We start from the raw sequence: 14,650 nt of genomic DNA on the forward strand, positions 1-14,650 counted from the left end.
AGTAGAGTAAAAAAGGCAAAATAATTAAACTTGCAATTTTTTTTCTCAGTGAAAACCCATAAACTTAATTCCCCGTTCAGAGCCATTATATCAGAAAAAGGAACTTGGCTGTCTGAGATGTCGACTTACTTGCAGATGCACCTGGAAGCCTTCAATGTAGTCGACCCTTTTATAGTAAAGAACTCTGAAGGTGTAGTAGATTTTCTCAGAACTAATAACCCGGGTTCTTGTTCGGCATTCAGCATCGACATTGAGGACATGTTTTACTCCTTACCGCATGTTGAACTGCTGCAGAGTGTTAAATCTTGTGTAGTTGAGGAATAATGAAGTTAAGTTCGTGAACAGTTGTGGCGTTTCCTTGGAAAGTTTTCTGGAATTGCTGACGTTTTACTTGCGGTCAATGTGTGTAGAATGGAAAGGGGGCGTTTATGTAAAAAAATCCGGTGTTTGCATCGGATCTAGGGTGGCACCAATTTTAAGTAATATTTTCCTGGGACAAGTCGACAGGTCCGTTGCCGATAAATTGAACAATCTGTCTTGCCACATTTTTCGGTCTTCTTTCTTTTTTTCCTTTCCTACTAGTAGGATACGCCTTAGTATTTCTTTGTTGTAATTAAAACCGACAGTCAGCATAGCATGAGAGCTGACATATTAAACATTTTTAAGGATTCTGGCCATGGACTAAAGTTCACCTACGAGCTGCCTGAAAAAGAAGAGCTTCAGTTTCTAGATATTAGACTGCGGTTTCACGAGGAACATTTGTGTTGGCGATACAAGCCCCGATCCGTAAAGGGTATCTTGCCGTTCACCTCAGGCCATTCGAAGATAGTTAAGTCCGGCATTATTTATGCTGCGCTGCGGGCTGCGCTCCTGAAAACGTGCACGCATGCGTTGAAAGAAAGTTTCCTGAGCCAGGTTGAGAGGCTGAAGTTGGCGGGCTACCCTGATACGGAAATCTTGAGGAGTTGTCAAAAGCTAATCAAGTGGGTTAAAGGCGTAAGTGATACGCACAGGAGAACAGAGCGCGTGCGCAATGAAAGGAAACCGGTTGTGGTACCCTACGTGCACAAGTTTTCACATTGCTTAAAAAATGCGGCCAGTAGGTATGGGGTACGTGTAGTGATGTCCGCTCCCAATAAGTTGTCCTCTATTTGCTCCCGCGTGCATAAAAGAAGTTCGGGTTTACGAAAGACCTGCTCGTTCTGTCCGGAGAAGAGAAAAAATAGATATGTTCAGTGTGAGTCGTGTGCTGTATATAAGTTGCGCCATTGTCATGCGGGGGGGTTTATATAGGACAAACCGGGCGGTGCTTCAACGTGAGACTAAGGGAACACTTAACCTCATTAACGGCAGCTGGCGGGTTGCACTTGCCAGCTTATTGTAGGGAGTGTGGCTGCCAACCTATGGCAGATAAAGCCACTTGTTTGTTTGGGCATCGGGACAAATGCACTAGGGAAGTGATGGAGGCTTTTTTCATTGAAAGGGAGGGGGAAAGGTGTGTAAGTAAGCCGTCTGTGGCCCTTGGTGAAAATGAGGTTCGGTACCTGGGTTCAGCGCTGCCATGTTAAAGTGATTATTAGTTTGTTATGGACTGTTGCGCATGTCTTTTGGAGAGTATGAAGGTGGTTTTTTTTTCTTTTCTCGGTTGTTACACACGTGTTGATGTTCACAATGATTAGGCATGTTTCGTACCTTGTTTGCTATGCTGCGCAGACGCCTTTGGTTTGCCACGTGACCGGGTCGAATGCTTGATATATGTGCGTGTACTTTTCAATAAAGTTTAGTTGCGAGTTCAGCGCGGTGTCGTCTCTTCCTCTGTCCTTGTCTATATTTTGCGCTGTTTTTACATCCCAAGAGTGTCAACCACCAGTAGATTTATGCAAATCTAAGCCACTATGTTTTTGCAAGAGAGCGAAATCCAAATATGCCCTGCACGAGTCTGTAAAAAAGAGGCAGGACTGTCAACCACCAGTAGTTTTATACAAATCTAGGCCACTATGTTTTTGCAAGAGAGCGAAATCCAAACATGCCCTGCACGCAAGTGTTCCCTTTAACTGTGGACCCGTCTGTACATGTAGCTTGCTGTCCAGAGTGTGAGTTGGCCCAGTTTTCCACAATAACACTCGAACTGTGCAGGCCTCCTATAGGCTTCCCAAGCATCGCTTAGTGGCGCTGCTGCTCTTGACAGGCAGCGCCATCCCTGGCAGAAAAACAAACTGGGAGCATGCAACGAGCGTTCTCCGTTCTCGCCGCCGCTCGCTTCCGCGCACATGCAGAGCTCTCGCGGTACATTCGCGTCGCCTAACAATGTACCGCCTGCAGTGCGGCTTCAAAAAGATCTCCGAGCTGGACAGGCACTTCCGAAAAGCGAACTTGATAAAAGGAGAAAGGCTCATCAATCACGTTTAGGGTAAAGAGCAGACGATCGACGACGACGCCCGACTCAACGCGAAATGCATTTTCAAAGTCGCGATAACACCGTGTAGGACGTATACCTCAAGGTACGACTCATTCAGTCATGTTGAAGATACGTATTGGGCCATATGAACTGCGAAATGAAGCCGTGCACGCTATCGATGTTCTGTGTTGTGGAGTATGAAGCATATGATTATTGATATGACATGCTTGCAGTGGCAGCCGTGTATTTTCGTGAACAAACGTTTGCGGCGTGCGAAAAAAAAAAATTATACGGCCATGGCACTAGATAAGCCTGAGAAGGTTAGAGTCAAGTCATCCGTTTCGCTGGAGCATCACCCGCCGATTTAGACGCGAGGTAGCTAGCTGAGCTTTAACCACTGTGATGCAAATTGAACTGCTCGCCTCACTTTTTCAGCTCTCGCGTCATGCTTGCACTTACTTTTTATGAGAATATCGACTTGACAGGTGTATAAAACCTGCTGCACGAACACGTCCGTTCCGGCGTGATAAAGAAGCCTTCCCGACGCGTAAATTACAGGCGCCGAACTTTTGACAATGTGCCGAGTTCAGTTGAATGCAAGCAACCGCGCAACGTTAACCGCGGTATAACGCGAGTGTGGACGCGAACACGGGAAATCAAAACACAAAGTTGTTCCAGCTACAACCGTAACTGGACTTTCACAATGCGAGCAGACAGTGAGTAATCATTACTGTAGCCGTTGCGTGCATAGGCCGCGTTACGTACTGATACAAGTAGTCGAAACGAACGAAAGCGATGAACTGAGAGAGCCAAAGCAGAAGGCGAGACAGTGCTATCAACTAGGTCATACTTGATTCTTTTTACTACGCTGATCCAAGCTTGTCGCCTTTATTCCTCGCGCGACATGCCCGGGAACCGATACAGTTTCACACGTGAATCGCGTGCCTTGGTGTCATCTGCACTGTTGAGGCAGCCCACCACACAGCAATACTTCGGACCTCGCTTCCGCGGGGTCGCTTCTGCCAACGCGGAAATGCAGCTCTGCAGCATGTTGGTGTACAGCGCGAGGAACGACGAAGACCGAAAGAACAGAATACTGTTGCAATACTGTTGCAATGCAGCTCTGCACAGCAAGCCTCTCTGTTCAGCGTGCCAAGCTGTCGGCACGGCGCCCCAGTTCCCCGCACCGACTGAGGAATTCGCGCGCGCGCGTTTCCGCTGCCGACAAACAGGCTGAGTCAGCCGCGCGTGCCCCCAATTTCACCAGAGCTTCTCCCCAGAGCCGTTTGCGGCGCGACGACGCTGTCGTCGCGCCGTAAACTTGAGCTTGCGTTCCCTATAGTTCTTTATGCACACAAACCTCAGCAGTGCACATGTACAGACAGCTGTGTGCTCGATAAAACCCACGAAAATGCACCCAGCAGGTTTTATTCAAGTTACGAAAAGTGTATACGAACCCCAAGCATACAATAGGCAATTGCAGTGTATATTGTAACCACCTGCCTTACTAGGCATTCTTCAAGAGGTTGTATGTAAGACCTTTTGAACAATGCCTACTGAGGCACGTGCCTCAGTAGGCATTGTTCATACTGAGGTAGCGTGCTTTCACTTGTATGTCTACAAAATTCAACCACTATTACAACATACTGTTTGTCTACTTTCAATACGTTATCACATTTCAATGATGCTTCAACTTTAGCTCAATAATTATTGAACAGAACTGTCAGAAAGAATTCTCAATGCACAACGTACTTTAAATAACAAGTCCACTACTATTCAACTCGTTCTCTCTCAATAAAATTTGGTAAAATTTTAATGGCCTATTTTTCATAGGTGTCAACATTGAGCTCAATGATTTTTCAATGGACAGACAAACACTATTTAATGCAATGTGTCAACATTGACCAGTGGTTTTTCAATTACTTATCAACAAGATTTTTTGCAAGGGTTACTACGGCGTCTCTGATAATCATATCGTGGCTTTCGGACTTAAAACCGCAAACAATTATTATCATATCCCTACTTATCTTTCAAGCGATAGGCCACAAGTTTTAGGTGAACATACTGAAATCGCACGCTCGTATGTATGAAAGAAACATTTGGGATAACGAACGCCTGGTAATATTAAATATTTTATTGCTTGTGTTTTGACATAAACATCCCCTTAAACCAATAAAACCATGATTTCGGTGGCCCTTCCGTAGAATCCATGCTGCGCGGATCTTGTATGCTGTAAAAATAGTAAAAGTTTATGAGTAGCGCAAAACTAATGTCCTGTTTGTAATCGAAATCTCTTACGTGTACTGCATTCAACAGCCAGGAATGCCTAAACGTGTGTGCTGTGCTCCCGAAGTTGTTAACGAAAAAATATCTAGTGCACAACAACGTAAAAACTGCATGCGTTAATTAGCGAGACACAGGAACCACTGACAACCATGCGATATAACACTGATAAATAAATGAAGGCTGAAACATTCATTCAACACACTGCACAAGTTCGTGCATTTCGAGACCGATATTTATAATTACCTGTAATTCTGATATTTTTCACATGAACCATAGCATAGTACACAGGTAACCGTGATGTTGTACGTATGAAATGACAGCAGTGACATTTCTAGGACGGCGTTGCTACGTGAAGACAGACAAGGAAGCAAAACGTATTTGAAGTATATCTAAACTATGCCCAAGAGTGGATGAGATGGGAAGGTATGTTGGTTGTTGCCCAGAACGCGAACCCTCCAAACGACGTCGTCTTCCTCAACGATGCTTTTTGTCCTTTAATGTGGAATAGAGTGATATAACACGAGTCCAGGCTACTGAAGCACCGTCTATGTCCATTCTGTGGTGTGGTTGAGCAGCAGAATTTGAGGGGGAACACATAAAAAATGACTGTAGACAACGAGCGGGGCTAGAGGAAAAATCGAGTTGGTGAATCTTGTGGGGGACTTCTCTTATGTGATGTAACACACGGTAAATTCCTGCGCATCACCAAAATAGCTTTACAGAGAGTGCAACGCGCCGAATCGGAGCCCGCAACCTTATTAGGGCACCTGTGGTAATAGAAACGTCGCGATTACGGGAGTCATTACGCTTTCGCTAGTGGCCTCGTGATGCTATAAGAGATTATGAGAAACTTCTTGTGGCTTTCAAGCTTTGGAGATGTTATCACGGGGATATTCAGTCCGCGAATTTACAATGGCCTGAAATAGGTTGTTGAAAGGTACGCTGCGTTGTGTCCAAACAAGTGCTATAAAGTGATAAATCGCCTGTTCCGCGAGGTGTGAGTTGGGGGGGGGGGGGATTATATGCAAATGTAATACGGACATCGCAGCGTTTGTGCCCCGAGTTTTGCTGGTCAGAAGAAAAGTGCATAGAAAGAGTATCAATAAGTGTCCGCTTGAATGCTCAGTCACGGCCTCTATTTCGTGGGTGGCTATACCTCGTAAACTTATGCATTTTCGCACAGCAGCGAAGCAGATCACCAATAACACTGGAGAGAAAGGGGAATATAGTGTATAGTCTGAATATAGTGTACAGGTAGGGCAAGGTCTCTCTGATCATAACTTTGTGTGCGTCTCATATTCATTAGTTCCAGTAACAAGCCATAAAAATTCGTAAATTCGTTACTGTGGCATCATGCGAAGCCTGCGTGACATTACGCTGATAGCGCGGTGCTCATCGCCTTATAAGCGCTGTGATCCGGGCGCTCCGTGTTCTTTCTGGCTCAGCACTCATGCACTAATAAACCGTTTATAGTGTTCGCCACTCATGACCACTCTAGCTCAGCCTCGTCCCTCGCGGCTACAACAGTTACTTTAAAGACTTTTCTAGGTCGTGGTTTTGGGGCGTGTTTGGGACGTGGGTCGTGGTTTGAGATCGTGGTTTTGGGACATTAAGCCCCAGATATTATTCTTAACAATAATATTATTATTCCTCAACATTGGTGACATGCCTTACCGATTTTGACGATGCAGAGGTCAGCGTACTCTGGACGCGGTTCAAAGAAATGCGTTGTTTTTGCTTAAATAACATTGTGCCATCCAAGAGTAAACAAAGTTAACAGGCAAACACCTTGGATAACTCGCAGCATTATTCAGACGAAGCGGAAAGTCAAGCGACTGAAAAAAACACACACAACGGCTATTATAGTATATGATGCGCAAAACAGCCTCGCTCAAGCTGTGCACAGTTTGATAGAGTACTACTTTAAAACTTCATTACCTAATTTTATTGCAAGTGACCCCAGTAAATTCTGGAATTTTATCAGCGAAAATAAAAAACCAGTATCGCAAATATCAGTCGAGGGAACCCAACGTGACGGATCAGAGAGACATTGTCCTGTATTATTTCCAAAGTGGGTTCAACACTTCCGAATTCAGTTGTGCATGTGACGCGACAGCATTTCCTTATACCGACAGAGTTTTTATTTCTTATGCTGGTGTGGTATCTATGTTGCTAAGTTTGAAAACCAAAGCATCGTGTGGTCCTCCTATATAACCAAACGTATTCCTACGACAATATGCTTGATCTGTTGGAAAATATTTGGTTATTATTTTTCGCTCTTCTTTGTTATCTTCCCAACTGCCGAGTGACTAGAGGACAGCCCGAATCTCGCCAATCTCTAAAAAGGGAGACCGCTTAACACTAGGAAATTACCGTCCTATTTCTCTAACGTCGCAATGTTGCAAACTTATCGAACACATCATAGCTACTACTACAACCAACTTCCTCGAAAAGCGCTCAATATTCACCAAACATCAACATGGCTTCAAGAAAGCATTATCAACCATAACTCAACTCGTCTCAATGTTTCATTCTCTTGCATTAACCCTCGATAGACATGGTAGAAGAGATATGCTCTTTAGATTTCTGTAAAACTTTCGATAAAGTTCCTCATAATAAACTGATTTTTAAACTTAGAAAAATATGTACACCAGAAGTATTTGTTTCATAGATTTCCGCATATCTGTATAACCGCAAACAGTACGTTGATTTAGGGGGTCAACGTTCAGACTGTCTTCCAGTCACATCTGGCGTACCTCAGCGTAGTGTGTTAAGCCCTTTGCTTTTTCTATTGTATATCAATGATATTGTTGATGTTATCCACCCTACTGTAGAAATAACACTGTTTGCAGATGATTGTGTTTTATTTGAAGAAATTAGTTCCACTAACGATTACAGCGACCTGAATATGCCTGTGCAATATACATGAATGGTGTAATGAATGGGGAATGTGTCTTAACACGAGCAAATGTGTCTGCCTTCCAGTAACTCCTAAAAAAGTCCAATAACATATACTTATATATTGGGCTCTTCACCACTTTAACAAGTAAACTTCTACAAGTATCTCGGCGTACTTGTACAAGTACCTCGGCTTACACTTACTTCTAACTTATCCTGGAATCTCCATATTGATAATGTTTGTTCATCCGCCTTTCGCAAACTATGTGTCCTTAAACCTAAACTTCAAACTGCTCCCACAAATGTTAAACTGCTCTGCTACACTGCCCTTGTGCGACCAAGACTAGAGTACGTGTGCATAGTACGGGACCCTTACACTAAGCGTAATATTAACTCTCTCGAACGTATTCAAAGAAAGGCTATAAGACTTACATTTACGAAGTATTCCCCATTGGACTCACCCTCACATTTAATGCAAACCAATGACATTCCCTTATTAGAGGCACGAAGTCAAAAAGCTAAATTAGATTTTCTAGATCCATCCCCATATTTGACGGCCCTAACTAACAGGTCCACCCAACACCAGCACCCAAACGCCTTTAACTGCATATTAGATGTGAAGCATCTTATAGCGGAGTTCAATCCGGTGGTGGTGGTGGTGGTGGTGGAGTGCGGCGTGACCATCCTTAGTGCGCATGCGCAAACCCTCTCCACTTCCCCTCTCCACACCCCTCTCTCCTCTCCTCCCCCTTACCCCTCTCATTTCCCCCTCTCCACTTCCCTTCTCCACACCCCTCTCCCCTCCCCATTTCCCCTCTCCCTCTCCACATCACCTCACCCCCTCCCCCTTTCATTCCCCCTCTCTCCTCCCCTCCCCCTTTCCCCCTCCCCTCCTCCTTTCCCCTCCCCTCTCCCATTTCCTTTCCCCCTCTCCACATCCCCTCTCTCCTTTCCCCTCACCACTCCACCTCTGAAACGCGGGCTCTACATGCCGAAACACTGCTTCGCATCGCCTCATGGTCCCCTTTAGCGAGAGATGGTGGGATTTTTTGCTTGCACTGACCTATTCAAGTTTTAATATTTTCCGAGAACCATTAGTGAATGGAACTGAGCTACCGATACAGGTAATCAAACTGCAAAATAAAGTTATTCGCCCTTTATTGTTGTCGTGTCATTGCTACTTCTTTTATATTTGAATTTGTATTAACCACCCTGCATGGACCATGAGTCCGCAGTATTGAATAAATAAAATAAATAAATACATAAATATGTATGTATATGTATAAGACTGACAGAAAGTCTGTCACTTGTCCTCACGTGCTCCGCCCCTGGATGGCTCCTGGACTGTAGAATTTCGACCTGGAGCACGGCTGCTGCTTTTCTCAGACCCCATTGTTAAGAGGCATACATATAGCCTTTTGGTTTCTATGCGTGTGCGAGTGCATGTGTGGGTGTGCGCGCGCGTGAGTGTGTAGCCACATACACTTTGTACGGAACTTACACAACCAAGTCTACTTGCAGTCTGCACACAACCGGCGGACTAGGTCTGCATGGAGGTGATTGGGGTGACTGGTGGGCGACTCATAGGTGACAGAAAGGTCAACCGAATTTTTTAAGGGAATGACGTGGATTTAAGGGAAGACCAAGAGCGCACATGATCCCAGCTTCATCCAAATCCTCAGCAGGGTCACTGGTTTACTGGGCAGGTATACAGTTAGAGTCGTGAGGTACCCGACCAGCTTAGTGAAAAACAGAGCAGCTGTATGATAGGAGCACTAGTGTCAAGCGATCTAAACGGCCAGCAGCATCCTTCAAGAAAAAAAGCTAAACGAGCGCGTAGTGAACGATAGCGATGGTGAAAGGCCGACCTTTAATGTAAGGCTGGAGCTATCACGGCCTAAGCTAGAGCAAGGCACTCCTTTCCGGTGAAGACGTTTTGTTTGGCTCATGAAAGAAGACGGCTGTTTAGGCGATGGAATGCGGGATGTCCATTTTCTTACTCGTTTTCAACAGCGCCACTTTCGTGACTACTGGCATCGGTGTGGACTTCTGGAGCAGAAGCGTCGAAATGGGCCATAATAAGTTGTGTTGAGAGCTGTTGAGAGCGTTGAGTGTGGAGAACACGGTAGGCTGTGCAGCCCCAAGCAAGACGTAAGAACTCTCTTCTGCAACTCTGTGAGAGTACTTTCGATATCCGCAAAATTGTTCACAGGACTTCAGACATAGGAACAGAGATTCAAAAGCTGCAAATATTGTGCAAGAGAGAACAGGGAAGTTCTTTGCGTCACGGACTTCATAACTATCGTCGCCGACAATAAACGACTAGGCGATATGCCCAGCATCGAAAGTTGCTGATATAAAAAGTGATACGTAGACGAGTTCCGATACACGCCGGCGTTGCCAAAAAGAGCAAGGGCGAAAGTACGGTGGTGTAGGCGTTTTTCAAAGGTCAGTGAAATTCAATCACGTCATCAAGACAACAGAGGCAAATAGAGCACTTCAAGATGCCCCGCAACAATTTTCGAAGTATAACCATCGAATCAGTTCATTAAAGAAGTTGATTGTCTCAGGAATTGACCGCCGCAAAATGTTTTAGAATCCGTCAACTGCGAGCGGAGTTACAGCCACACGCTGTAAGCGCTTTCTCTTTTCTCTCGTCCCGACAAGCGTCCTCAAAGCACAGTAGGGAGGAATGGCATGGCGGAAGGAAGTTACGTCACGCGCGCGTCATGACCTCAAGCACTGTTTTTTTTTTCTTCAATGCGCCGCTTACTTTCAGTGTGATCGTGAGTGCACCTGAGGGGATGTAGGGGACTCCCGCGGCGGCCGTGGTAACTATGGAGCTCAGGAGGCTCAATCAGCCAATGGCGATAGAACTGGGGTATATGTCGCGATCATTTGGGTATAAGGCATCATTTGTAGAATGATTTCCTGCTGACTTGGAGAATTATTTGTAGATTCCAGGCTGCGTGCAGCGCTATTAGGTTTGGTTCGTGTGTTCTCAGGAGCCTCGACTACCTATCGGCAGCGCGTTCTGACCATGCCAAAGTGTTGCAGGGCCTCTCTAACACGTTCATGAGGTGTCACTCTGGTGCCCAAACGTGCCCGGTACGTCGCATAAAGTGAAGGGCATGAATTCAAACTGACAAAGACAGCCTGGTGTCACAAAAGCGGTATTTTCGCAGACTCTAACGAGTGGCCGTTTGAGAAATAATCTTTCCCGTTGTAAGGGCAAATGAGGGCGCAGTCGAGGCGTTCTAGCGCCTTTGTAGTGTCGCGCGCCCCCTGGTGACATGCTAAAACACCAGTGTCGTAGGGGTCTCTATTCATGCGACTGGGTGGAGCTGGGTCTCTTGCATGCCTCTTTGCTACCCCCAATCCTGCGGGGCCATGCCGGTCATGTAATCAGTGCCTCGCTGACCAATAGCCCTTCTTCTCCCCCTCTTTAAAACCACCTGCAATAAATGCGGGAGAGCAGTCTCCCGTCAGTCTCGCCGAAGCTCGGTCTACGCGTCGTCACTCCACGCGCCCTCCCGTCGTTCGGCCTCTTCCTCAGCCCGCCGCGAGTTACGCCTAGCTCATGCCCTGCACAACAGCCTTGGCGTCTTTTTCGATATGGCGTCAGGCTACCGGCAGTCGACGCATGATGTCCAACTGTTGTGGTTGTCTTTGACAAAAAGTAGCGGAGAAACCAGCAGGCTCCAAGATGGCTCGCATACATTCTTGATGAGCATTATGTCAGTTGTCGAATGATGTGGCACTTAATTGGAGATACGCAGTACGGGTGTCAGTTGATTGAATAGACAGCCATTAAACAACCACGGCGAGCCACTAGACGTGATAAAACTGCAGAAGTGTAGTCATTTGGAACATCATAGGGCTTGGGCTGCAAATTCATTTATACTATGTGGTATACTGCATATCTTAGAAAAGTAAACTGCGGTTGGGCGAGTTGGTACTCCATTATCAGGAAAACTGCGAGAAGAAACGTAGACAGAGGGAGAGAAAAGACTGCACAAGTGCGTACTAACTGCAATCTTTATTGAAAGCGCGCAAACTATATCAGGCGAAAAACGACGTGTTCGTGACTAAACACCAGAAAGAACCTTCATGTGCGGATTAAGATAACCAATCTTTGCCTTGCGTAATGCTACAGAGGCCTTGGCGACACAACTGTCTCTGGCTTGGGAAATAAAAGAGGCTTCAACAAGCTCACGCGTTGTGCGCTCTTTGTGCCGCGCAAGAAGATCTGCTTCTTCGAAAACCGGGCTGCAATTGCAATCACGGTAGTGTAATGACAGGTTTGTTGAAGGCTGCCCTTTCAATGATAACCGGTGGTCATTGAACTTATCATTGAGATAGCGGTCAATCTCTTCGACACAGTTGCTACCACAAGAGATAGAAACAGGGTACACCACTTCCTTACCACAGTCTGCTAGGCCATCCCGATGTGTGACCTTACACAGAAAATACTTCCTTGCGGCACCCTCCACCTTTCTTTCGACAGCCTAAAAAATTCTGCTTATCTCATTGCTGCCAGAAAACACCCCGGGAACAACTTACAGGCAGCCCCGCTCCAGGGGGCGACACCTTGCAGCAGTTGCGGGCGCTGATGTGGTGTGCTTAGGAGCATGGGCGGCCTTACAGACATGCAGACCTGCTTTGTACGAGTGACAACGTTGAAAAGTGCGCTTCTTTAACCGAAGATGCATGCTCCCTCAGGGTGCTTTCGGCACCTAGATTCCAAAAGATTACGCCTTGCGGCTGATAACACAAGCCTGACTTAGTCGCAACGTGTTATTGAGGTGCGTGTTACGAGTCGCAACGCGTCAACTTCTGGAATCGAGGTGCCGAAAACGCCCTGAGGGAGCGTGCATCTTCGATTAAAAAGCCGACTTTTCAACGCTGTCACTCGTGCAAAGCAGGTCTGCATGTCTATAAGGCCGCGCATGCTCCTAGCACACCCCGCCAGCGCCCGCAACTGCCGCAAGGTGTAGCCCCCTAGAGCGGGGCTGGCTGCTCGCGCGCTATACATAGACATGGACACGGCTGTACTTCGCGCCAGTCTTATTAATTTTGTGTGACACACCATGCAGCTAGAAAACAAAACTTACGAGCGCCTTCTTATCAGGATCACTCGCAACACGAGCCAAACCTTTCAGCTCGGATTTCAAGCAGCGCGGGATCCTTTCACAAAGGCGAGCCATTCCGTCTCGCCTTTGCGAAATTGTCAAATAATGAAAAGTATCCTCTGCAACGTGCTGTTGCACGTTGCACGTGCTGTGCTGTGTAGAACACGTGCTGTGTAGATCAGCAAACAAGCTGATTAGTTACGTACGAGATATCCTCTGCAGTCAGATGGCATATCTTACGCAAGCATGGCTTGGAGCTGACACAAGTTTCGTTTATTTAGGTGAGTGATCAAGCCACTGAGAAGTACTTATGCAATGCGAATAATTGGGCTTTTTAAGTCGACTAAACCTGCTTCCGTTGTTTCGTCTCTAGAACAAAAAATGTATAGTTGCATATTGCATGAATATAAGCGCTACAGCGTGTTGAATAATATGTGATTTCTACACATGTGACTTTTTACCATTTTTACGGCATTTTCTGAGACCCTGAAAAGAAGCTACAATGATCGCGTAAACCTTGAGTGTCCAGATGCTTTAAACACGATCTCAAATGGCAAATAGGAGAGAGCAGAGTCAAAAGGGAAAGCGCAGACTTGCTCTTTCATGCTCCAGAATAACTGTATGCAGCTAAAATAATCCCTTTTTTTTCGATATGTGACGTCAGACCAATAATAAGTCGCACCCACCTGGTTTCTGGCGTCTGCATGTGATCCTCTTGCTTTCTGCTTGTCTCATCACTTTGGTTGTCCGTAGGATTCTCTTGCAGACTGTCGCTTTGGGAGTCGTCTCCAAAAAGGGAACGTAGCTCTTTAACATGCGATTCCAAATCTCCAGATGAGCACTGGAAACGTCGTGAATGAGTATTTGTGGAGAATCATTTACACATATACAAGTTCAACTGAAATTGTCTGAAATGAAAGCAGAACCACCAATCTATGTCTGACGCAGTAACTTCGTAAAGCGTCTTAGCTTTAGAGATACATTTAATTCAGTGAATGACGAAAAATCGCAAAACCATGCAAACTCGTCGTTCGCGAAGTATTTTTTACCTACTTATCTCCACGCGCATTCGAATTGTCTCAAAGCGCTGGCTGCCACAGAAGAAATTGAACGTTCACAGTCGTGCAATAGATGTCAAGGATCGGAACGCGCTCAGCTGCACGCGGTAAATTTTCAAGCTGTTCGATTCTGGTATCCGAGGAATGCTCCCATAGTGCATTGATTTGGTCTTCACTGCACTGATTTCTCTCACGCTTAAACAGGCTGTTTTGATTGTTTTCATGGAAGCTCAACAAAGGATCCTCCGTCTGACAAATACCGAGTGTATGAGGAAGGGACGAAACAGCTATGTACGTATTGAGAAGGCAAAACCGCACATCCGCGTTGACAACAAATAAAACGAAGCGACGGCCGATAGACACCACTTTTCCTCTCGTTCACTAGACCTTAGTTCTCGGCACGCTGTTAATACATCGTCGATACGGCAAATATTTTAACGCAGCTCCCGCATAACCTAAATGACTCGTGAACAACAAGCACATGACGGTGTATAGGGTGACGGCAAGAACAGTTCATTCCGTGTTTTGATTGCGGAACAATTACTACACATTACATTGCTATGACCCTAAGTGGTGGTGTCAATGTAATCAGCCACTCAGCTAACAAATGAAAACAACTCTACAAGTTGTGCGTTCACGCGGGGCAGGTCGAAAGATTGCTGATTCACTTTACATTGCGTCAATTCGCACGCAACAACTAATACGGTGACACTTATGTTGGCGAGGCCCATCTATTTGCAGACTGACGACGGTACCATCACTGCCCCTAGTACATATTCACACTATAAACCAGGTGATTTCGAAATGCGCAAAATATAACCAACCCTTATATCAAGCCTTCGTAGATTACGAAAAAGCATTTGATTCGGTCGAAATCT

The sequence above is a fragment of the Rhipicephalus sanguineus genome, chromosome 7 (genome assembly GCF_013339695.2).
Source record: "Rhipicephalus sanguineus isolate Rsan-2018 chromosome 7, BIME_Rsan_1.4, whole genome shotgun sequence".
NCBI classification, from domain to species: Eukaryota; Metazoa; Arthropoda; class Arachnida; order Ixodida; family Ixodidae; genus Rhipicephalus; species Rhipicephalus sanguineus.